This window comes from Kogia breviceps, chromosome 5 (genome assembly GCF_026419965.1).
Source record: "Kogia breviceps isolate mKogBre1 chromosome 5, mKogBre1 haplotype 1, whole genome shotgun sequence".
NCBI classification, from domain to species: Eukaryota; Metazoa; Chordata; class Mammalia; order Artiodactyla; family Physeteridae; genus Kogia; species Kogia breviceps.
The window spans coordinates 52,729,748-52,755,459 of NC_081314.1; the positions used below are offsets into that span (position 1 = coordinate 52,729,748).

A 25,712-nucleotide genomic window follows, 5' to 3' on the forward strand; every position below is an offset into this window, starting at 1 on the left:
TTATAACATATAATGAAAACACCAGAGTAGCAAGGACATTCATACTACTCTCTCTAAGCCCTGTAGCAGGACTTTTCAGCCTCCCACAAACGAGCCTATAATTTCCCAGGTTTTCCATTGACCCTGTCAACTGAGGGCCTGCTGTAACAAAAGGACTGTTGGAGCCAATCTTCTGTAGAATTTTAGAGAACAAGGTGACCGTAGCTGATATGTGGGTTCCACCTCTATCTCCTGAAATTGTTGAAAGAATTAAATTGATTGGGATAATGTGTGGAAAATGCCTACGGTCCTGCCGATCTGAGTCCCCCCAAAATGTCAGCTTCCTTTGCCTTCTTTTCTCACCACTCGCCGCAAGCTCATACAAGATTCACACAGACTCACTTCACCTTATCTTTATTATAGTTAGTGGTTCACACGTTTGTCTTTCTAGACTCAAAGCTCCTTGAGTACAGGTCCTTTTTCGTACATCTTTTTATCTACCCAGGACTCAGCTCACTGTTGGACCACAGAAAATAAATGTTGGCTAATTGATGTTTCTGACGCTCCCCGAGGAAGGGCCTGCTTTTCTACCCATCCTGCTTAAAAAAGGAGAAATAATGTATAGAGGATGGCAATCCGCTGGGATTTTGAGCTTGAGGGCACTAAGTGTTAAAAGCATGTGACTTCCTTTGTTCAGATGGACACTGCCAGCTTCTCATCTATAATTTGGTTTCCTGAGTAGATCTACTCCCCAGGCACCCAGTTCACTGTGAAGAACAGTACAGGTTTTTTAGCTACTAATAGATCCATAAATAGGAATTCATTTGAACCTATATGTCCTTGCTCTCCCAGGCCCTCGATGTGAACCAACATATTCAAACCTCTGAGTGGGCCATGCTGAGAGTCAGAACATGAAGCAGAAAGATCAGGGCCAGGCTCTCTGAGCCCAATCTACTCATCCAAGTCTCCAGGATATTCTGACTCGGCACTCTTATACCCTTTCACAGGTTGAAATAACAGTGCCACCACGTGCTTTTACTCTTCAAGGGCATCATTAGTCCATGCCAAATTTTATTTTTGTCTCTGGGTTTTCAGTTGTTCGTTTTGGTTTTTTTCTGCCTAAATTTCTATAATAGTATAAATAAACACATTGTTGAATAACACTTTGTAATTCATATAATCTACTATCTAGGTAGAAGGTATTATTATTGCTATTTCCAGTTGTGAGGAAATTGGGGCTTAGAAAGATTAAAGGATTTGCTTGTGATCGGTAAATGGGAGAACCAGCCTTTTTTTTTTTTTTTCCTCCAAATCTAACGCTCTTTCCACAGTGCCACCTGCCTCCATATACATATTGTGCAAAGATATTTCTAATCCCTCTAATGAAAAATTTAAATTGAAAATGTGTTAGTTAATATCCTAGAAATGCTTCCTTTAATAAATATAATAAAAATTAGATAAGAATTTAGTGAGCGGATATTCCATTGCTTTACTTTATGCAATTATTGTCTATTTTTTATGAGTATGACTTAGATCCTAGGTTTATTGGACATATTTAAATGCACGTTCCAAACTAAGTTCAAGTCTATTTAAAATTTTCTAGGCTGCTTTGATTTGTTTCTGGGTCATGATTGCTGTTTGCGGACATTCTGAATCTGGAATCATTGAAAGGTTTTTATTAATGAATCCTTCTCAAGCTGTTCATCAGTGAAAATAGCACAAATGCATATGGATGTTAGTCTCTGGGTAGCAAAGTATGTCATCATGCCCAGAGTCCCAGAAGACCTGAGAAGTTTGGCAACACCTATACCCCTTTCTTAGGCGACCTGATTTAATGTTGTGTATTTTTTTCTCCAAGCAGACATATGGGTGAAAGCTTGCCAGTGAAAGGAAGTAAGGGAACCATTGGACCTAGAACAGTGGAATAGAAAAATTTTAATATTAGTCAAAGGCCAACAGAAATAACAATAGATTTTGATTATTGATTTTTTTTTTTTTTTTTTTTTTTACCTTACCTGCTCCTTTGACTCTGTTTAGAGAGGAATCTTGACTTATGCTCTGGAGAGGAATAGTACCTTCTTTTCTTTATTTCTTCAATTTCCCTCTCTTTGCTTTCCTTCCAAATTTTTTCTTTTCCTTTGTAAAATATTCTTAAAACCATGGATCAAGATATATTTTGCTATATCTCTTTTTTTCTTAAACTATTCTTCCCTATTATAAAAAGGATATATGTTTCTTACAGAATATTTAGAAAATAGAGATTTTCAGAAAAGATTGTATGATGAGTTTTCATATTAGACTCCTCGTCCTCTCCAGAGATTTTGTAGTGGAAAATAGACTATATTTTTTAAATTAAGTAAGAATACCCAAACTTAAAAAAAAAAAAAAAAGACAAACTTTTCCATATTAAAGAAAAAAAGACACAGAATTACAGAGTTGTTAATGTCTGTGGATGGAGTTGGCTAAAGTCAGACATTGGGGGCTCCAAGTCTGGAAACTGGCAGGACACCAAGAATTGAACTTAGAGACTGAAATAAGCAAATGGTGAGTGTATTGGTTTGTTAGGGCTGCCATAACAAATTACCACCAACTGGGAGGTTTAAACAACAGAAATTTGTTGTGTCACAGTTCTGATGGCTAGCAGTCTGAGATTTAAAGTGTCAGCAGGGCCATGCTGAAGGCATTAGGGAAGGATCTGTTCCAGGCCTCTCTCCTAATTGTCATACTTTGTTGGCAATATATGGTGTTCGTTGGCCTGTAGAAGCATCGTGCTAATCTCTGCCCTCATCATCACATGACACTCTGTGTACATGTCTTTCTTTTCACAAGGCATTCTTTTTGTAAAGATTGTAAATACTGGATTAGAGGCCAATCCTACTCCAGTATGATCTCACCTTAACAAATTACATCTGCAACAACCCTATTTCCAAATAAGATCACATTCTGGGGTACTGGGCATTAGGGAGAAACACAATTCAACCTATAACAGCAGAGTACCAAGGTCAGTCTCCTGGCAGGAAACCAGAAGCCAGGAAAGTATTTCCCTATCTTTGAAAGGAGGCTGACTAGAGCTGCTTGTTCAGAAACTGTGTCTATGGTAGCCCCATTCCAGGAATGTACGTGCCCTAATGCAACACCAGTTCTGGAGGGTCCAGGTGTAGGTGACCCCAAAACTGATAGATGAAGAGGAATGAGCTCAGAGAGACACCAAAGGAAGTAAAATGCTTTCATAAGAATTGAAGTTGCCAACCAAAATTCTAAAGCCCATGGGAAAAAATATCAATGTTAAGGAAAAGAGCTGAAAAACTCAACAGTTAGTAGATGAATTTAGTTTCATCAACAAAAAATAATGTACCAACCATAAATGGCTTTTAAATAAGTATGTTCAAGATCATCAAAAAGAAAAAGAAAGGAATACTTAAAACAAACAGTGAAACAAAAATTGGCAGATGTGAATCTGAAAAGGGGGTCATGAAATAAAACTCATAGAAACTGTGCATGTGTGTGTGTATCTTAAGAATTAAAAGTTAGTTCTGAAAGTTTCACTTAGCACGTAGTCAAATGGTATGAAGAGATGAAAAATATGAAAACAGAGTTAAGATATATAGATGTTATATTGAGGTTTCAATATCTGTATATTAGGAGTCCTAGAAATAAGGGAGAAAGGGCAGAGAAGTAATATTTGAAGAGATAATGGCTGAAAAGTGTTTTTCCAGAATTAGAGAAATGTACGTATTTTCAGATTGGAAATGAACACTAACTATTGTAGAAGTAATTTAAATTCAGACCTCTCTATGTTATAGTGAAACTTCAGAACATCATGAATAAAGAGAAATTTCTAAAAGCAACAAGATAGAAAAGACAAATAGCTTAAAATGAGAGATGATTTGTCATAGTAGAATCTAGAAAAAAAATGGAGCAAGTTCTTCAAAATGGTGAAGAATATGCAGTCAATCTTCATTATTTGTGAATTCACCAACTCACTAAACTTTGCTTGTATCCCCCAAATCAATACTTCCAGTGCTTTCCCAGTCATCTGAGGACATGCACACAAAACAACTAAAAATTTGAGTCACCCAATGCATATGTTCCCACCTGAGGTCAAACAAGACAACACTCTGCCTTCTTGTTTAGCTTGCAACTGTAAACTTGTAAAAAAGTGTTCTTTTTGCAGTCTATTCAATGCCACATTTTTCATAAATTTGTGCTTTTAGTTGCTGATTTTGCTGCTCAAAATGGTCCTAAAAATACATATCAAATATGGTGTCTTTAGGAAGAAACACACATAAAACAATGTTATGTATTGATTGGTTAGTGAAAATGTTGTAAACAGAGGCTTGCAGAAAGCTAACCTAATAGTCCCCCTTGGAACAATGATTAAATCTCCCCTAGGAATTAAAATCCAAAGAATCAAGTGTATTCTTCTTATACTTGAACAAGGCGTTACATTCTTAGCAAGAAACCAAAAAACAGTAACTTACCACATGGACACTCTATTAGCTTGATTGTATCACCTAATGTTTAAATAATTTTGGATTTATATTTATTTCCCACATTGTCATATATGTAACGAAGAGCCCATCTGTAAGAAACATCTCATTTTTTCATTGACCTAGGGCGGGCATAGCCTTTCTTGGGCACTAATTGTAGTTTAGAGATTTTCTTATACTTCAAATTTAAAAGAAATTACCTTAATAAAAAGCACTGGCTGTATTCCTTTTGGACTGTGTATGCCTTCGTTGGCATTTTTCTACTTCCAAACAGTATTAATACTTCTGCAAAACCCAGAGAGAGGGCACTTGTTTAGCTGCTAACAAGAAGCGGCTGTTTTCCAAGGGACATGAATCATTATTTTCTGTATTTCTTATTTAATAACCTGGTTTTCAACTTATGTCATGTCCTGCTGAGGGGAGGTTCAGGGGGCCTGTCATGTAACAGAACTGGACACAGCTTGAGTTTTAAAACTGCAGACCTTCAACTGAAAAAAGGAGTCCAACATTTTCTTCTTTAATGATTTTGCTATTATAATAATAAAGGGTTTTACAGAGAACAAATAGAATGTAGATGGAACTCTATTGGATAGAAATTTTGTATATGTGGGGATAGGGCAGACCTCAGGAAAATTCCTAAGTTCTCTGTGCTACTTCAAGCTTTGTTGTTGTTACTTCTATGTTCTCCTCAGGATAATACTTTCACCTTTATCAACATGTGCCAGAGCCCCAGTGGTCTCCACCTTATCAAAAGCAGAATAGGGAAGGATATGCTATCGCTGATTTAATTCCTAGTATTACTAGAGGTAAACTCTCCCAGAGAATTCTATTTAATTTTTATCAGCTTGTCTTTGGTTAGAGGGATTTCAGACATTCTGAAGTAGGAGAGAATTTGGATGAATCCTCCTGAAACCCCCTTAATAATAAGGAAAAATAATAAAAATAATAATAGAAGCGAACATTTGTTGACTTTTCACTAGGTACCAGGCGGTATGCTATTGACTACTTTTATCCTTAAGACATACCCGTGGGTTAGGCCCTATTACAAAGCTGCATTTTTACAGATGATACAATCTCAGTGGCCTTAAGTTACCAGCAGCCTCAGCATCACCTGGGAAGTTGTTAGAAATGCATATTCTCAGCCCCCCACCCTCAGACCTAAAGAACCAGAAACTGAGGAGTTAAAACAGCAATATGCTTTAGCAAATTCTCCGGGTGAGTTGGACGTCGTAAAGCTTGAGAACCACTGGCCTAAACATGTGCCTTTCCAATGGAACTTCTCACAGGGGTCTTTTTTGCTTTGTGCTGAATAGCAGGGGGCTGTGCCATGTTCCAATCAGTGTCCTAGCGCCAACAAATGTGCCTGCATCATGAGAGGTATTCAGTCAATACACATTTCATAGTTGTGGGTCAATCTGTAATGATTCATCCTAGGTAGCTCTGAGGGTGACAAGATGATTTGATAATTCACAAGCCCACTTTATCTAGATGTGTTTTCTCTTCTTACAGGTAGAAAGATCTGTAATTCCTTTCAAGCAAACATCAGGCTACTGAGACACCAGGGTCAGTGTATAATGATGGGGTTTTCACTTGTAAATTGGAGCATTCTTCTTAAGACCTTGAGGCCTGAGCAGTGCACTTGATTCATTGTGTTTGTATTTTGACAGAGTGGGGGTCAGGAGTGTAGGGGAGAGGGCTTCTACTATATTCTATGTATTCAGGGGGTCACAAACAAGCAGAAAAGTTGTGAATACACAAAGCAGGTAAGCATTAAAGCTTAAAATACGAATTTAAAGCAATAAGAGAATCCAAATTATAAAGCAGATCATAATTAATAAAAAAATTTATGCAGGTAGTCATTAAAGTTGTACACTCTGGTGTTGTGTCCAGAGCATTCGAATAAGGAGCATCATTTTGTCTGTAAAATGCCCTACCTACCTCATCATTTTATTAAGAGAATCAAAAAGCATAGCACACAGACCATTCTACTGTTAACAAGTGTTCCTAAAAATATTCACAGCCCTAAAAATAATGCAACTTTAAAAATAAGAAGGGCACAGCACTAAAAACAAATGCAACTTTATAACCTGAGCTCTATCTAAAACAACCAAAATTTAAAAAATACTACTGCGGTTTAAAAGACCACTTAAATTCCTAAAAAGGAAATCCTGCAATAAATATAGGATGTTACCTTAGAGAGAGAGAGAGAGAGAGAGAGAGAGAGAGAGTAGACAGGTAAAAGGGGAGTACAAAAGTGCCAAAGCTTTTAATTTATGAGGACAGATCAAAATACACCATGTTGCATGGGTAAGTGCTTCCAAGAGCAAGCAGGTGGCCAACCAAAGTTAAGAGGAAGAATATAGAATGAATGGGTACTGCTTATAGCACCATAGTCCACCACCACCCTTTCTGTATTTCAGTTGTGTAGTGTGTATTTCACTTCTGGTACTTGCTGGGACAAAACAGTAACATGCTGTAAAATATTCAAATCTGAACCAATGCATTAAATTGATCTAATTCCATTATATACCTATATCTTATCAGCTAATTCTCCTTATGAGAACACTTGTAACAAAACAGGCTGTATTTGAAAGTATTGTAAAGCACAGTATACAAGTAGCTAGTTTCATTGGCATTGTTTTGTTTACAAAGAAAGGCCCAACACAGCCAAAATCATCTGTGCAATCAAGGCATCTATGAATTTTTCATTAAATCTTTTACAACATGCAAATGGTAGGGTGCTGAATGACTTAAGGATTATTAACCAAATGAACTATTTGTAGTCTTTGAATTGTATTCTGAGTGATTGGGATGTATCTGTGGATAAAGCAATCAGTTAATATACCACTGCTTATAAAAATTCTATAGTGATACCAAGATAATCTTGATATCTCTAGGAATTAGGCATTTTGAATAATCAAGCTTTCTAGAGGTATTTTTATGTTTATTCACAAAATCTTTTTAATTTGATGGAAAGTTTTCTAAATTAAAATTACAGGACGTGAAAATAATACATTGCAACAGTAATGACAGGAGTGCCTTTCTTGTTGCCATGGCCTCAGAAGTCAAGAAAGTAAGAAAGGGCTTCTCCGCCCATTCCTTCATCTTGTCTGCTTTCCCCCACCTTCAGACAACAAAGCTCATTAAAAATCTAAATAATACATTGGAATATTGGAATAATAAGGAGTAATTTTGAAAATATACTTACAACATGAGAAAATGATTATGATACACTATTCAGTGAAAAAATCAGTACAGATTTGTACAGCATGATGGAAATCTATATTGGAAAGAAAATATAGCAGATACAATTAGAGCGTCAAAAGGATTGAAATGGACTTGAGAAACTCTAATTAGCTAGTGATGGGGTTTTGCCAGGTTGAAGACCAGATGATTGGCATGAGATGGGAGAACTTTGCCTAGAAGGAAAAAAAAGGGGAGGGGGTGGCAGAAAGAGTGTTTCCTGCAAGGATGCCTTGAAGAAAGATCCAAGGACATGGAAGGATAACTTGGAGTTCACCCTAAGGATCACTACCTGATAGATAGATGTATGTTCACAGAGATTGAAAAATAAATAAGGCAGAAATTAGACATGGATGTAGCTAGAGATATAGGAGCTGAGAAAGAAATTCATAAAGATAGAAATACAGATCAGATACGTGAGACTAGAAATAAACACACTAAAACATTAACATACTCTTTCCCAATAGTGGTTTTATGAGATATTTAATTTCCTTTTTAAAAATTCTTGTTTGTGATACCTACCTTGTTGATGATGATAATATGTTACTTTTAGAATCATAAAAATATTTTTTAAAGTTTATGCATGAGATATGTGAGGGGGAGGAAAAAAGTCTTTCTCTACCCTTTTAGGTTCTTCTGGCTGGTTAAACTGCCATGAGAAAAATTAACAGGAAAAAATCAAATTTAATTACGTACCTACGGGGGTTCCTTAAGAATATGAGGCCCAAGGACAAGTTAGGCAATTGAGGCTTGTATGCCATCTGAGAGAAGGAGAAGGAGGGAAGGGTTGGAGACCTCAAAGGGGAGGAAGGCAATTGACATGGGGATGAGAAAAGCAAATGTTTGCTAAAAAATGTTTGCTGGGCTGTGCAGAGACAGAATGGACTTTGGTCTCGAGGCCCTGCAGACTTTCCCCTACCAAACCTAGCCCATATTTTTTTGTAGATATCTCTGGTAACAGTGCTTTTTCTGTACCAGGCACTTTACTTAAATTATTTTAGGCAGTTAAGAAGGAGGTAAAAATAAAGACTTCCTGAGCCTTTTGTTACATAAAAAAGATCATCCCCAAATAATTCTCAAGCCAAAGAGACACGTTTTAGGGTGGCAAGTTTTGTTCCCCTACATAAGCTTGAGTAAGCATAGAGTAAGGCCCCATTTCCTTAGATGAAGGAAACAGTGTAAGCTCTAGATTTTAAAATTCTAATTGCTACTTTTCTTGATGAAGAGAAGGTTCTACTATGTCACACTCTACAGGAATATTAGTGCTGGCTGATACACAATGACATATGTATTAAATGAATTTTAGGCTATAAAACTTTTAGGTGTACCAGGCTGTTTATATTTTGCCTTTTGTTATAAAAATGCACATATGTATAGAGGCTGCTTAAGGGTAAAAGATAGTAGATAACCTCTGGACAATAATTTCTCATGAGTCATTTCTTTAGATTTTATCCTGGAATCCAACCATTAATCTTGGTCTCCTTCACTTCTTTATTGTCTCATTGAGCTCACTGACATAGTTCAAAAGAGTAAGTAAATTTCAGAATGAGTAGTACCAACAACATCAGAAAGAGAAACTTAGTAAGCTAGAAACCATCCAAGAATTTATCAACTGGAGTTGTCTGTGTCTTTCATTTTACAGGAGAGATAGGAATAGAGGAGAAGGAAAGTGAATTAACCCTTTCTGCTGTTCCTTAACATTTCATAAAATGAGTATATAAAAACGCCCAATATCTCCACCCCTTAGGGGTGTTGTCAGGGTTTTTAGTAAAGTATTCTAAGAGGATAGATAAGATCGTCTTCTCTTATCTTGGATGAGATGCTGATGAGCATGCTAAACTATATTCACTGTGTTGCAAACTAATTTGCTTCTCCCTTTCTGTGTTTAGAAATGTTTTTAAGACCAGTTGCTACCTTACTTCTTTTGTTCCCCATATTAATTAAAAATAATTATGTTAAGGTCTTGAACATTGTGAGTTTGGTATGAAGGAGTAAACAGTAGCTTTTTAATATTCAAGTTGCTCCTAATAGAAAGAAAAAGCTTTCAAAAATTGACAATAGAAAGATTCAGCATATTCCTTTTGAGCTGATATTTTGATAATGTATGATTTAAGTTGGAAAGATGTGCATTAAATTTCTGTGAAAATATTCATGAGACTATTAGACATACATTGTGATGTAAGAATATTTAAAAGTAATCTAAACTATTTCTCTGGGCTCAAAATGTGTTTCTGAATAATTAAATGTGTCAAGCCCTGTTATTAGATTTTTAATAAAGGAAAGAAAATAGCACCAAATATTAAAATTTACTTTCATATAACATATTTAAAATCTTTAATAGTCGAACTATATAATTTTTGTATTTTTACCAAATGTTATTACTTTTATTTTAAGAATTTTTTGAGAGAACCTTGAATGTATTGTGTTCAGAGTTGATTACAATTATAGTTCAACTTTTATAATGGGAGATTTACATAAAACACTTATCAGACATTTGCAGTAAGTCAAAATACTGTAATGGCAATTCCAACAGGGAAAAAATATAGTCCTTTTCTCCTTGGAACATAAATTAATAACTAGAAATTGAGAAAACTTATCTTTCCCTTATATGGCTTCCAATCAGTTTAAACAATTACATCTTTAATTAAAAGTGCATTCACAGCTCATAATTTTTTTGGATTTCCTCTTCAAGAAAAGCCTTTTCTTAGGTAAGTTTTGACAACTTACATTTCAAGTTTCTTGATGTTGAGGGCTGAGTATTAATATTTTGTGTCTTCCACATAACCTCACACAGTGTGATTACTAGTAATTATCTCTTTCTTGATTCATTTAACCAGAAATTTATCTGCCATTATTATTTCCAAAAATGAATTTTAAAATAAAGTCTACAGTTTGGAGTGTTTAACTATGTCTATTAAAAATAAGTTTTTCTAGATGTTGTTTTATGTATCTCTTGGTTAAGAACTTATCCCTCTTTTGCTGTGTTTTATCTTCTTCAGTTATAACACCTATGGTTATCTAGGTTTCTAAAGGCAGGCACTTACTTTCAAGTATCAGTAATTTTACTTACATTTAATAGTGATAAACATCTAGTCCTTATTACACTTTTATCTCTCTTTATTATAAACATACTTTGCTTTCACCCATAACAGCAAATTCAATAATTTCCCCCCAAAGATTCCTTCTCAAAAATTAATAATAAAATGTTGTTTCACAGAAATACGTTACAAGTTCACAAATATGTTAAATATTCACAAAAATACGAAGATAAAAATTATTTCCAACATTCACATTTCACCACATTTTTGAAATTTTTTTTCTGGTGAATTATTTTGTTTCAAATTTGATTTCTTGCCTGATTATTAAGTAAACTGTCACAAGGTAGGATCCCAGGAATCAGACTCTGAGATGGAGATTAATGTGCATGAATTTTATTAGAAGGTACCCTAAGGATCAAAAAATGTGGAAAGCAAGGACGGGAAACAGGATTTGGCAGAAAGAAGAAAGTGGTGTGTGATGCAGTCACACAAAAAATTCAGCGGAACTCATGGGAAGTTCTGAAACTAGGATGGCCCTTCAGAATTGTGCTGATTGGGGGCCAAGGCCTGGGTTTTATAGTCTGCACACACCAGTCTTTGGATTTGGGCTGCCTCCAAAAGGGGACATATCCTTGGATAAAGAGGCTGTCTTCAGTAGAGGTAGTGCCTGAAGAGGGATGGCAGCTGAAGGCTGTGTTCTGGCAGCACTCCTGGCACCTAGTGTGTAAATCCTTCATTCCTAAAGGGGGCTCTGGGTGGCATATTGTAGCATCCAATACACTAGTCTACCACAAGCAGAGCTGGACATGTTCACTGCATCTACATCAAGCTGTTTTGAGCTGAGCTGCTCTCACAGCCCTGGCACACAAAATCATTGAGCAGATGCTGCTTTCTTTTCCTACCTCTTCACTTCCCTGACAATTTACCTTTCTTTGCATATTTAGAAGACCAACCAGTGATGTGCTTTGTTTTCTCAACTTTTGTGTATTAAAAATCAACACGAAGACTGCAGATAGATTTAACTGACAAGGAGTCTGTTATATTGTTCTCTATGTGTAGTTCCTCTAAAAGTGTTCGGTAGATCTTAATATAGTGTCTCTTTTGACCTTGTTTAATTTGAATGGACACTTTTAATTAGAGCCTGCAAAGTTTCTAAATGTGCCATATGGTTTGCATAAAAGATTAAGAATAGAAAGAAAGGTAATTATTATCTGTGGAATAGCTAAAAGAATATTCAGCTAACAAACTATCAAATGTGATTCAGATGTAAAAGACAAACTGAAGGAACAGTGATTGGTTTTGAATTACTTATGTTAATTCTTTTCTGGCCTTTATATTTTCTATAGAATTTGTAGGTAAGACCTTAATATAAGTAGTGAATAGACACCCCATAAAAACTTATGTGTTTTATGGTTTTTTTTTTGTTTTTTTGTTTTTTTTTGTGGTACGTGGGCCTCTCACTGTTGTGGCCTCTCCCATTGCGGAGCATAGGGTCTGGACGCACAGGCTCAGTGGCCATAGCTCACGGGCCCAGCCACTCTGTGGCATGTGGGATCTTCCCAGACCGGGGCACGAACCCGTGTCCCCTGCATTGGCAGACAGATTCTCAAGCACTGTGCCACCAGGGAAGCCCCAACTTATGTGTTTTATAGTGATCAGATGTAATTTGCTTCTATCATGTGTTTGTAGCAGTTACTTACGAACATTAAACCTTGAAAGGAGCATTTGCTCTCAGATTATATCAAAATTCTGAAAAATGTTAAATGTGAATTAAATATTGATGTTCTTTCCTTAAGTTCAGATTTTGAAATGTGGGAAATAGGCCTTGCTTGTGAACCATTGTAAGTTACTGAGGAAGTTTAAAGAAACCCTAGACAAGGTTTAGTTGTAGCTATGATATTAGATATAGAATATGTTAATATATTCACTCTCTGATAAATAGAAATTGGCAGGCAGGTGCCACTGGTGATTTCACTTACCAGTTTTGGAGACATAATGCATGTAATTTTTAAAATATAGAAGTGATTCATTCTGATTATATGTATAAATAAAAAAGAAAGTGCAATTCTCTCTTTAGTAACCCTTTCTACCCTTTGTGCTTTCCTTTCTCTTTAGGTAGACTTAATCACTGGTGTCAGTTCTGTGTGCATCCTTAGTGGTCTTCTTCTAAGCATTATATGCATCTTCATGAATATATCTGTGTATATATTCATAAACCCTAAATATTTGCATAAATGCATACGCATATATATATACATGTACACATATATATGTATACATTCATATAATGCCATATATATTGTTCAGGAACTTTCTCTCTCTCCCACTCCTCTCTCTTATTTAGCATTATGACATCGACATATTTTCACGCCAGCCCATTTAAATAGAACTTTTTATTTTAAAATTGTTGCATAGTATTCTATAGGGTTGATTTACCAGTTTTACTGAACCAGTTTAAAGCATGTAGATAAGTGTTCTTTGAAGCTATCTTTATTTGATTTATTACAGTTAATTTATTTTATTAAATAGATGGATAATTTTTATTTCCTTCTAAGATCAAAGTAATATATTTTTCTCCATTTTTGATGCTTAAATTTTGCAAAACGTAAAATATTACATTGTTATTTATATATTTCTTAAGACTAGAATGAAATAAACTTATTATATTTTAAAAAATACTTTTAAATCCTTTTTCATATGTTTTGTTTCTCTGAAGCAGCCTCTTCTGTGCTTTTCCTTTTTTCTGAGAATGTAAGTTCCTCTATGACATTGTGTAATATGTAATAACAAATGCCAGCGTCTTCAAAAATAGGCGCAATCCTATAAATTAAAGTCTACGTCCAAATAAAGTTTGTATTTGGGGTTAAACTTGCCATTTTTGAGACATGCATTATAAAATCCTGACCTACTGGAGCACATTCTTCCAATTTCTAATCAATGTCCATTCAACCACAGCAATAACTGCTTCATAAGCTAAATTAGAGTGCCTTCTTACAGCTGATAATTCTTGGTACAGCCTCTTGAGCATCAAGTGCGAATTTCAAGGGAATCCGTCCCTAGACAAATTCAGCCTTATCAGCCTGAATCCAGACAGCTTTTGCTTCCCTTTGAATGCAACTAGCCTGTACTTTTCCATCTCTTTCATTTGTGCTGCCTTTGTGCATCCACAAAATCATGTTCAGAGCACTAGTGGAAGAAAGAGCATAGGGGCCAGAACGCATGCTTTCTTTACTAAAGCACTTCAGCCCCAACGTGTTTGCCTTCCTTGTTCAGTTCTCAGTGAGAACCTCATCTATGCCTTGTTTGCCTGCAGTCAGAAACTCTTAAATGATAAACCTGGAAATGTATTTTGCTTACACTGTCACGTCAGGTGCTAATAGAGTTCTCCCTTTTCAAATCATATCCACTCTCTAAAATGAATGACTTAAGTCTAAGTCCATACTGTGACATTTGTTGGAATATTTCTAACATTGTCAACTGTATCCTTGGCATCTGTGACTCTTTTGGATTGAAGATGTGTCTCTTGATAAATAAGTTGTCCTATTAGATCTCTTTTATGTTAAGCAAGGTATCTTTTTTCAGTGTGAGTACTTTTGTTTATATTCATATGTAGTATCATTAATTTATTAATAAATCTCTCTTAGGCTATCTACTATGCCCAAGATATTACACTAAGTACTAGGGGTCATTTATTTTAGACCAAATAAAAATAGTTATAGGCAGCATGGTATGAAGGAGAAAGACCACTAGATGCAGCATCAGAGACTGTGGGTTTGCATCCTCACTTTGACATTTAAATGCTGTCAGATTTGGGCCAAAGTATTTAACCTGTAATTTTTGGATGTGATAGTAGAAGTACAGTTCTGCCAATGCATCTAATTTACATGACTAAACTGAACATTTCATGTCTCAGTCAAAAGTATCTGCGTTTGAATTACCTCATTGATTTTGAGATTCCTGAAGGACTTCTTAAATAAAAGAGTACAGGCGCTGAAGAAATCTCTTGTAGGAAAAAGACAACATTAATCCCAATGGAGAATTCCAGTCTCTACTCTGAAAAACATGCATTACTTGTAGGCCAAGAAAATGAAATTTTCCAACTTCTGGTATGTTCAGATCTTTACTGGGCATTCTGTTAAACTTCCATTTGGTGAGTGATAGGATGGAGAGGAGAAAATACCCAGGACTGGAAAGAAGTAGTCAAGAAAGTGAGAGAGAATCACTGAAGTGCCAGGACAGCAAATCTAAGGTAGGAGAGAGAACCGAGCAGGAAGCTGGTCAGTGCTATCCACATCTACAGAAAGGTCCAAAGTACTAGGTCCACGACTACTAGGCAATCTCAGGTAACCTTTGATCAGGCGGTTTTAGCAGTATGATGAGTGAGATGGCCTAACTGCCAGAGGAGGTCAACGAAGCAGGGACAGTAACAGTTGGGCCACTGGCTTTTGGAGTTAGAGGTGTAGCAAAATGGTAAAGAGAAGGGTTGGAAAATAGAAGACACAGGGAAAAATAACCAATGACAAGGGAGAGAGGAAGAGTTAAGCTCAAGGATATAACTGATGTTATGAAGCCTGAAGGATGGAAATGGAATCAGATTGAGGGCATCATGTAGAAAAACTGACTTTAGAACCCATAAACAGAAGAGGAAGAGAAGTGGAAATAGGAAGCATTTTGTCATAGAAAGAGGGAAGTCAAAGGGGTTCTCATTAACTAGCTCAGGGTTCACAATAAGATCAAAGGGGAGCAGCCCTTGGGACCTGAGAAATGTGTGCAGGGTGACCTACATAAGTCCCAGGGTCCACTGCAAAAATGAAAATGTGTAGTTGTTGTTCAAAAAGTAAGGAAAAAGTGTTATTGTAGGTACTCAAATATAAGGCTTTTATTTTTAAAATAATCTCTCATCCTGTCAGAGTGTTTATTGCTACCGTGCCCCTCGGCATGGGGATACTTGATGAAGTGCAGATACTCACACAGGCCCCGTTGTACTGCCTTGCAACTAAGCATGTGTGTGCCTGAGAACCCACACAGTGCCCTGGTTGGGGACCAAAAAGCCAATCTCTCCTGCCTACCTGCTTACAGCCTTATCCAATGTGGATGGGCAAAGCCCAAGGGTTCTCTGTGCCTGGACATGCTCAGTACCGGATCAAGGCTGAATGGGAGGCTCAACCCTGCAAAGTCATCCTCCAGGTGTGCTCTGTGGCTGCTAGCCTGGAGTGTGGCCAGTTGCTGCTAAATCTTGCCAAGATGTCATGGAGAATGTTCACCAAACCCTAACCCTCTCCCAACCCATGGTCAGGCCCTCACTGAGGGGTGTGGGCAACAGAGAGCAGCAATGGTCACTGGGTACAGGTGGGGAAGGGCAGCCTGGAGGAACCATTCCAGAGAGAAGGGGAGTTGGTAGGAGATGAAAAGATGCGTGAGTTGAGGTTCCAAGTCCTTGGATCATGCCCTATTGTCCCACCCGACTTCACCTACAAAACACAAGTTAAAGTATTAGATATTTCAAAATGGTGAACGTAGAATGTTAAACTCTAAACACTGGGCCCTTCTGAGCCCAATGCCCTTTGCCACTGTAAGTGTCACACGCCCTTGAAGCTGCCTCTGAGTATGTGTGTGTGCATGTGTGCATGTGTGTGTGTGTGTGTCATATAAAAAGCTTAGAATATCCACTGTAGAATTCAATAGGCATCAGCATGAGCAGAATTGTTTTTGAGAGTTCCTCAGTAATGCTAACTTTGGTTGCTGTCTTTGGTGGAAAAGTAGAGTAAGTAGATGGTAGAGCCATATTAGGATTTTCATGGACCCCAAGGCATTTTTGCCTTCATGGACCCTTTCAGTCACAAAAAAATTTTAATGTATATTTTATGATTGCAATGATATAAAAATTCTATCTTAAAATATTTTCTTCAACCTAAAAGGTTATAGTATTAAAACGTTCATGTGGTCCTCTAAAAGTATTATGGGTCCCAGGCACTATGCCTAACGGATAAGTTGACCCCTGGTGGATGGTGATTGTCATTCAGAACTGGCACACACATATAGGATGGGATCAGGCAAAGGATTCTGGAGAGCCAGTGAGGACAGCTTGAGATCCTGGCTGGGTGGAGAGACGTACAAGAAGTCCCTAGGGAATGAGGAATTTTTAGATGAGGGTCTGGAGCCACAGCAAAAGGAGAGGGAAGTAGTCAAGAGGAATGTATTAATAAACAAATGAAAGTCTGGAGTCAGAGTGGGAAATAGTCTAGGTCCTATGGTGTTGAAACTTTCAAAAAATGAAAAGGTTCAGAGCTTTGGTCTAGATAAAGGCCAGTCGTGAGCCACGTAAGTGTTTATTTTTATGTTTAATTGTACTCATTGTATACACACAAAATGAGTTTTCTCAGGGGAAAAAAACCTTTGTAGATGACTCTTAAATTTTAAAAAGGAAGATACCTAAATTTTACTCTCCCAGTTCCAGTTTATTTGGCTGTGATTAAAGAAAGAAATGAGAAAAGGCAATATTGTTTTGTTCCAGTTGGGGCTTTTAAATATAATCAGTGCACCAGTTATTGTGAACAGGAACTTCAGGGTTTAAATTCAGCACATTTCTACTTAATTTACAAGTGCTAATGTTTCTGAGATAATTTTAAGAAATATAATATCAGATTAGAGATGAGCTATTTTATAATAATGGAAGTCTCATTTAACTACAGGTTAAGTAACTACATTAAAAGGGAATACAATTATTTTAATGGATTTCTAATTAAATGCTTAAATCCTGGATTAACTAGAGGTGCATTTTAATTTAAATTGATCTTTCTTGGAAATTTGGTTGAAAGCTGTTGGCAAAGAGAAAAAAAACTAAAAAAAATAAGATTACATCTTTAATGTGTAATACTTTATGATAAATTGTACCTGTTTTGGTAAACATCAGACAAGGAAAGCTACAAAGAAAGTACAGGAGAATGTAACTTAATAATGGGTGAAAAACATAAACATATTTTTCCAAAAAGGAAGTATAACTTATAAACAAACATAAAATGTTTATTCTCAAGAGCAAATTAAAGAAAGGTACCAATGTTACTAAATAAGTAAAGTAGCAAAGTGTTGCATTGTTTTATTTGTACGATTGTGTTTATAATATTTTTTTATGTTTTAAAATAACTTTCTCTGATGGAAAAAATACATAATTCATTTTTTTCTTTCCAAATGTTTTGTATATGGTAAGGTTACATAAATACAAGAGGACAAGGGGGAGGAGGAGAAATAGGAGGAGGAAGAAGTCATAAAAAAGATAAAACAGTGAGCTCTCTGCAGATGTATAATCAGAGTATGAATAGCCATTTGTTAAAAATGTTGAAGGGACTCCTACCGTGTGTAGGAGTTGGGAATAGTTTATCTTTTAAAGCCCTTTCGAATCCTACCATTGGATAAATAAGTTATCCCTAGAATTTTAATAAAAAAGTTTACTAGAAAAGAAATAAAGGTGACCCAAGAAGTGGCACCCAATTTAACTACCTTCACAAATGTATAAAGCAAACTCAAGCTTTTGTAAAGACCAACTCAAGCATCATATAGAAAAAGCAGTGCTTCTTTCCTAATATGAACAAAAGTCCATGGTGAGATTCTGTTTCATCTGGGTCACATGCCCTTCCTTGATCTAACCATGTGGTTAGAGAGACAGAATTCTCAGGGTGTCCCAGCTGGGGTCCTGGGCCCACCCTATAGTTTGATGGTGGCCATGGACAGACGGGTGCCAACAGCCCTCACTCTGCCCCAACCCACAAGAAAGGAGCTCTGTAATCATGGAAAAGAGAAGAGAAAAAAGTTGTGTTCAGATAAAATCCTTACTAGAACCCCCTAAAGTCATAATATCAGTTTGCCACATACATTTTTTATCAGACTCCCATTCGTGGTACGAATTGTGAGGTTTCTGGATGTATAAAATGGCCAGTTCCCTTTAGCTAGTTTGATAGTTGAGGTTGAGGTGTAGAGAAGTCAACTAAAAGGGGTAGGGTTAACCAGAGGTAATAGAAAAGACAGAGGCTAGTTTCTGAGCTCTGTCTCTGAGTCTTAATCCCTAGCTTCTGAATCCTCTTCTCACTCCATCAGCTGCCCCATGACCTAGAGCTGTCCAAGGCCCCAAAGCAGCCACTCTCCTAGTTTTTCTGCTGGCTGTCCCAGCTTGTGTGTCTCTCCTTTTCACTACCATTAAGGGATCTTACTCTTTCCTTGAATCTGATATGTGGGGACAAAGCTAATCAAAATCCACCCTGAGAGGAGAACGCCACCCTCACACTCACTTTCCCAAGAAAGTTTTCCCATTCGCTTGTACAATCACTGGGCAAGAAAAGGCTCCCCATCTATCATCTATCTATCTATCTATCTATCTATCTATCTATCAATCATCTATCTATCTATCTATCTATCTATCTATCTATCTATCTACCTACCTATCTATCATCTATCAACAGAACCCCAGTGTGTATTCTGTCCTGTGTCCCAACACCTGGGAAAAAATGCACCTTTCAAGCAGTGACCTCTACAGTATCCAGATCTCCAGGTACCCCTCCCCCCTATTCAAGACCCTTAGAGTTAGGTATTCAAAGGTCTTTGAATAATTTCTAGATCAACCCAGTTATCTCAATCAAGCAGGCAGTCAGCTAACCATTATTCATTACCTGTCTCTGATTTCCAAGCCCTGCTTTTGTCCTCCCCTTTCCCATGGCCCCTCTTCTCCCTCTCTAGATGTGTCTCCATTCACCATTCATTTAGGAAACACTTAGTAAGCACCATCTAAGTGCTAGAGTTATGTTAGACCCCAAGGAAAAGAGGAGAAGTAGAACCAGTCACTGTCCAAAAGATTAAAATCTCTCAGAGGATCATACCTTTCATTCTCCTAGGGGGTGAACCTTGAGTTTGGCTAAACGTTTCTGTTTCTCTAACCAAATGCCTAGGGTGAATGCCTTTTCCATTCCTGGAAATAATATCCTTAGCTCTCAGCCTACAGAGAGTTTGGCTCTTTCTTGAAAACTGGAAGAGAATGAATGTATTTGGACTGTGAGTTGAACTGGATGTAGAGAAAAGTAGCTAAGCAAAATAAACTAGATGAATTTTTGTTCAGCTCAGTTTTACTGGCTCACTCACCTTCCTTTGCCATTTGTGTGTGATATGATGAAGTACAAAGTTGGTGTTGCATATCATTAAGTGTATGTCAAGTTGATGTTTGCAGTAAGCTCTGTATACAAGCTTTGTTTTCATTGCTTGCAGCTCCCTCACATAAAGAGACTGTGAGGACAATATCGTGTCACAATATACCAGAACCTCATCACAGTGTGATCCTCAGAGATGATATTGGGTCGTATTATAGATAAAGCAGCAATATAATAGATCCAAGAAAGCATGACCTTGGAAGCTCTGTTTTCAATAAGAAGAAAGAATAGGTTATTCTGGGCTTGGAAAAAATTTTAAAAATAGTCATCCCCAAAGGCTAACTTGCTGTCCACATTCTGCACTGTAGCAGAAAGACTTTATAATTTCCAAATCAACCAGATTGTTTTCAGTCCTCATTTTATTTGATTTACAACAGAATTGATTTTGTTGTTCATTCCCTTTTAAAAAGTCTCTCTTCCTTGGGTACCAGGATTCCACACTGTCTGCTTCTTTCCACCTTTTCCCACTCCTCTTTCTCAGTCTTTTTTACTGAGCCTTCTTCCTCTAAATTAATCTATCTATTACTCATCTATTCATTTTTTTCACTTTTTAAATTTTTTTTGGCCATGCCAGGTGGCATGTGGGATCTTAGTTCCCTGACCAGGGATCAAACCTGCACCCACCACAGTGGAAACACGGAGTCTTAACCACCGGGCCTCCAGGGAAGTCCCTTTTATTTTTCACTTTTTCAACAAATATTTGTTGTGCATACTATGGGCCAGGCGCTGATTTAAGTACTGGAAATACAGCGATAAACAAAATACACATCATCTCTGCCCTCAAGGAGCTAACATACAGTAAAATTGTTGATTCCCTGGATTGGGTATTTTCGATGCTCTTTAAAATCTCCTTGCAGGCACAGAAGTATGACGTCTTTTCCTTCCTCCTTCCTGAGCTAACACAAAGGATCAGCTTGTCAAATCAGGCCCAGGAAGATAAGAGATCTATCCAGTATTATGCTTTGCTAATAATTTCAAGGCTACAAGCAATCAACAGGCATAAGTGGAACAAGGAGAAAACAGAAACATCTCTGTGGCTGCTCGGGTCTTTCCACTCTGCAATGGACATGATTCTCTAACCCAGAGTAACAGATGCTCATGTGTATGATTTCTCTTCTGTATATAACAAGGACTGTGTAGGGTCTCAGATTCTACCCTACTTTTACATTAACCAATTAGACTGTAACTGTTTCATAGATGCTGACAGAAGACATGAGACTCCTGGGTTAGAAACAAAGGACTTTATTATGCCTGGCAAAAGCAGTAGCCAGAGCTTCCTTTGTTTGTGTCAATTCCCCACGTCCTCCCCAAATCCCATAGCAGTTACACAAAAGGCTCATTATAGATGCCTACACATCAATTGGTTGCATTAAACAAGGGGAACACTGAGCTTGGGGAATCCACCACTTTTAGAGTTAGTGGAAACAAGCCTGTTTGTTTTCTCAGTGGAGATGTTAGCTCATCTCTCTGTGCAAACCCAGCGCTGAAAAATGGCTTGGGTAAAGAGTGATCAGACATAAAATATGTAAGGATGCTCAGGGTCCGGTGTGGATTGCTACTCCCAGCATATACTTTCTCTTGGAATGCACTAATATGGTTTGAGATTTTCAATAATTTGAGAATTCCCTCTCTTATATCTTTAAGTCAACTTTCTCTATTGGTCCCTTCCCATCAATATTTAAACGAATGCAAATCTGGTCCACCTTAAAAACTCTCTCCCTCTACCACACTCTCCTGTCCAATTACAACCTCCTTTTCTTAATAGTCAAACTTATTACAATATGTGTCCTAACTTTCTGTCTCCCTTTCTTTGTCTCCAACTTCTTCTTCAACACCCCACACTGCATCTGGGATCAATTTGATACTCCATTGAAACAGCCTTCTAAGTCTCAGCTTCTTCCTCTGTAGGTAGAAATAATAGAAATATTCACTAAATAGATCTGTTTTGAGTATGAAATGTGTCAATAAATGTGATGAGTTGAGAGCAGTGCCTGGCACATTGTTCGTGTCCAGTAGTTGTTACGTAGATTGTTATTATTAGCAACCTCCTCCTCATCATTTTCATCAATGAAATTCTTGTTGCTAAATCCAGTGGGCACTTTTTAGTTCCTATTTGACATCCCTGTGTTGACCACTTTTTCCTTCTTGAAACTCCCCCTCCTTCAGCTTCCATGATGCCAGACTCTCTTAATTTTCCTCTTACTTCTCTGGACAGCCTTCTTGGTCGGATTTGTGTGTTCTGTCTCAGGCTGTCTTAACTGGTGATATCCCTCAGAGTCCTCTGTTAACCTCCTTTCTCTTTTTTATCTACATGCTTTCACTTCATGATATTATCCACTCCTGTGCCTGAATTACTTTCTATGTGGAGATGCCAATACTCTGTACCTTTTCATTTACTTTTTTAACAGATATTTTTAGGACACCTTCTATGTGCCAAACACTGGGTTAGCTATTGTGAGTAAAGCCGACAGGATTCCTGCTCTCATGCGACTTAGTCTTTAATAGGGAAAGCAGATATAAAACAAATAATCACACATATGACTCTACACCTATAGATGAGTTAATGGCTCCAAAGTAAAGGAAGATAGTCCTAAGAAAGTATAACACATCAATCTGACCTAGGGTAAAGGAGAAATGCAGGGCTCCTTAAGGCAGTGGTGCTTGGGTAGACATCAACAGAATGCAAAGGTACTCAGTAGGTGAAGGAGGAGAGGAGGAAATAAAAGAGAGTACAAAGTACTCAAGGAACTTAAAGAAGATCAGTTTTGCTAAAACATCGTTAGGGGAAAAGAAGAGCAAGATAGAATTAGACTCTCACTCTATGACGGCCAGTGCAGCAGAGCCGCAGGGGCGGTGCCCAGGAGTCGGGGTGACCAGCTGCAGGCATCCTCACTGCATCCTCCTGGGGAGGAAGAAAGAAAGGGTCATTTGGAGCCGGCAGTTTGCAACTTCCCAGGGGCCACTTGGAGTTCGGTGAAAGCTGGAAAGAATGTGCTCAAAGGGAAACCTGGGAAGAAGCAGCTCTTCACCTGAAAAATGTTCACTTGGCCTCGGTTGTGAATTCTTTCGTTGAGGAAGAGAATTACCATTATGTCACTATTTTAATGAAAGGAGAGGTGGACGTGACTCATTGTTCAGAACCAAAGTATGTAGAACCTGAGAAAAATGAAAGTTGGGAGTGGATTCCTTGGGAAGAATTTCCTCCCCTGGACCAGCTTCTCTGGGCACTACGTTGTTTAAAGGAACAAGGCTATGATCCATTTAAAGATTTGGATCATCTGGTAGGATATAAAGGAAATCACCTACAGTTGAACAAGGAGACTCCCTGATTTTTTTTTTTTTTAATGGGTTAGCCAAAAAGTTCATTCGGTTTTCCTTTAAGATGGCTCTAGTAGCGCTTAGTTGTCTTTAACTTCATTCGAAACAATTTTGTTAGATTGTATTGTGACAGCTGTCATATCAGTGTGCATTTAAAAAAACATCAAAATTGGTGAATTTTTGTGTAGCCATTTTAATATTGAAGATGGAAGAAAAACAACATTTTCGGCATATTATGCTTGATAATTTCAAGAAAGGTAAAAATGCAACTGAAATGCAAAACAAGATTTGTGCAGTGTATGGGAAGGTACTGTGACTGAGCGAACGTGTCAAAAGTGGTTTGCGAAGTTTCGTGCTGGAGATTTCTCGCTGGATAATGCTCCACGGTCGGGTAGACAAGCTGAAGTTTATAGCGATCAAATCGAGACATTGATTGAGAGCAATCGACATTATACCACTCGGGAGATAGCTGACATACTCAAAATATCCAAATCAACTGTTGAAAATTATTTGCACCAGCTTGGTTATATGAATCGCTTTGATGTTTGGGTTCCACATAAGTAAAAAAAAACCTTCTTGACCATATTTCTGCATGCAATTCTCTACTGAAACGTAATGAAAACGTTCCATTTTTAAAACAAATTGTGAAGGGCAATGAAAAGTGGATACTGTACGATAATGTGGAACATAAGAGATCGTGAGGCAAGTGAAATGAACCACCATCAAGCACACCAAAGGCCAGTCTTCATCCCAAGAAGATGATGCTGTGTATATGGTAGGATTGGAAGGGAGTCCTCTATTATGAGCTCCTTCCGAAAAACCAAACAATTAATTCCAGTAAGTTCTCCTCCCAATTGGACCAACTGAAAGCAGCATTCGACGAAAAGCGTCCGGAATTAGTCAACAGAAAACGCATAATCTTCCATCAGGATAATGCAAGACCGCATGTTTCTTTGATGACCAGGCAAAAACTGTTACAGCTTAGCTGGGAAGTTCTGATTCATCCGCTGTATTCACCAGACATTGCACCTTCGGATTTCCATTTATTTTGGTCTTTACACAATTCTCTTAATGGAAAAAATTTCAATTCCCTGGAAGACTGTAAAAGGCACCTGGAACAGTTCTTTGCTCAAAAAGATAAAAAGTTTTGGGAAGATGGAATTATGAAGTTGCCTGAAAAATGGCAGAAGATAGTGGAACAAAACGGTGAATACGTTGTTCAATGAAGTTCTTGGTGAAAATGAAAAATGTGTCTTTTATTTTTACCCAAAAAACCAAAGGAACTTTTTGGCCAACCCATACATAAAAGGCAAAACAAGGTCCTGTTAAATAATGAAAAAATCTACATTTCAGAACAACTCCATTTTATCTGAAAAGTCCCAAGTGATTGCCGGTAATTTATCTGGAGTCTCTTAATATACCCAACACCTTTTCAGCCAGTACTTGCGAAAAATTTTCAGGGATTGTGTTATGAATTGTATTTCAGACTCAGAAAATGTGATAAATGGTGATGTTGTGGTAATTCTGCTTTCCCTATTTCTCTGTGGTATTGACTGTGCTGTTTGTCATTACCAGTGTGCATGGAGGAGAGTGCAGAATTTGTCTTAGTGTTTCAGTTCTAATAGAGAACCTAATTGTGGTGCAGGACATTCTGCAACAGTATTCCCGTTGCGGAATTTAACACATTTGTTGATTTTCCTCTTTTATTTAAATCAAAAAATATTTTGGTAATATATTGTGACAGCCCCTTCAACTAGAGCAAACAAGACAGGTCTTTAGGATGTATTTCCCAGGTTTCCGATTGAGAACGTAAAGCAAGGGAGGTGAGACAAACCATCCAGGATCTGTATCCCATCATTAACAGGCCCTGTCATTTTGGATCTCTCAGTTGATCTGAGATTCAGCTTCCTTATGTGTAAAATGCTATTAGACTAAGGCAGTGGATCTCAAAATGTGACCCAGGGAAGTCCTCAAGACCCTTTCAAGGGTCCTCAGTGTTAAAGCTGTTTTTGTCATATGAAGACTTCATTTGCTTTTTTCATTCTCATTCTTTCCTGAGTGTACAGAGGAGTTTGCATGTTGTGTGATACCGTAGCAGACTGAACGCAAAGCAGATATGAAAGTCTAGCTCTGTTCTATTAAGCTAGATGTGAAAGAAATCGACAAAGATGTAAAACAATGCCACTCTTCTCACTGGTTCTTTTGTTTTTTCTTTAAAGAAAATTACCTATATTTTTTATAAAAATTATGTTAACATATAATGGTTTTTTATTTGTAAATAAATTAATAAAAGAAATCTTAAAAAAAAAAAAAAAGGAAAAGAGAGAGAGAGAGAATTAGAGAAGGAAGCAGAGATCAGACCACACAAGGGCCTCCAGACCACGCTGGTGTTCAGTTTAATCCTAAGAGCAATGGGAAGGAATTGAAGGGTATAAAACTGAGACAGCAGTGAG

The 25,712-nt window shown here is 37.3% G+C and overlaps 1 protein-coding gene and 1 pseudogene across 1 annotated transcript in view; both read left to right on the forward strand.

The window, feature by feature from the left end:
* The window catches only part of LOC131756812 (EGF-like and EMI domain-containing protein 1), a 512,622-nt gene that overhangs the window by 410,888 nt on the left and 76,022 nt on the right, over window positions 1-25,712 (forward strand).
* LOC131757521 (nucleotide triphosphate diphosphatase NUDT15 pseudogene) lies at window positions 22,763-23,270 on the forward strand (annotated as a pseudogene).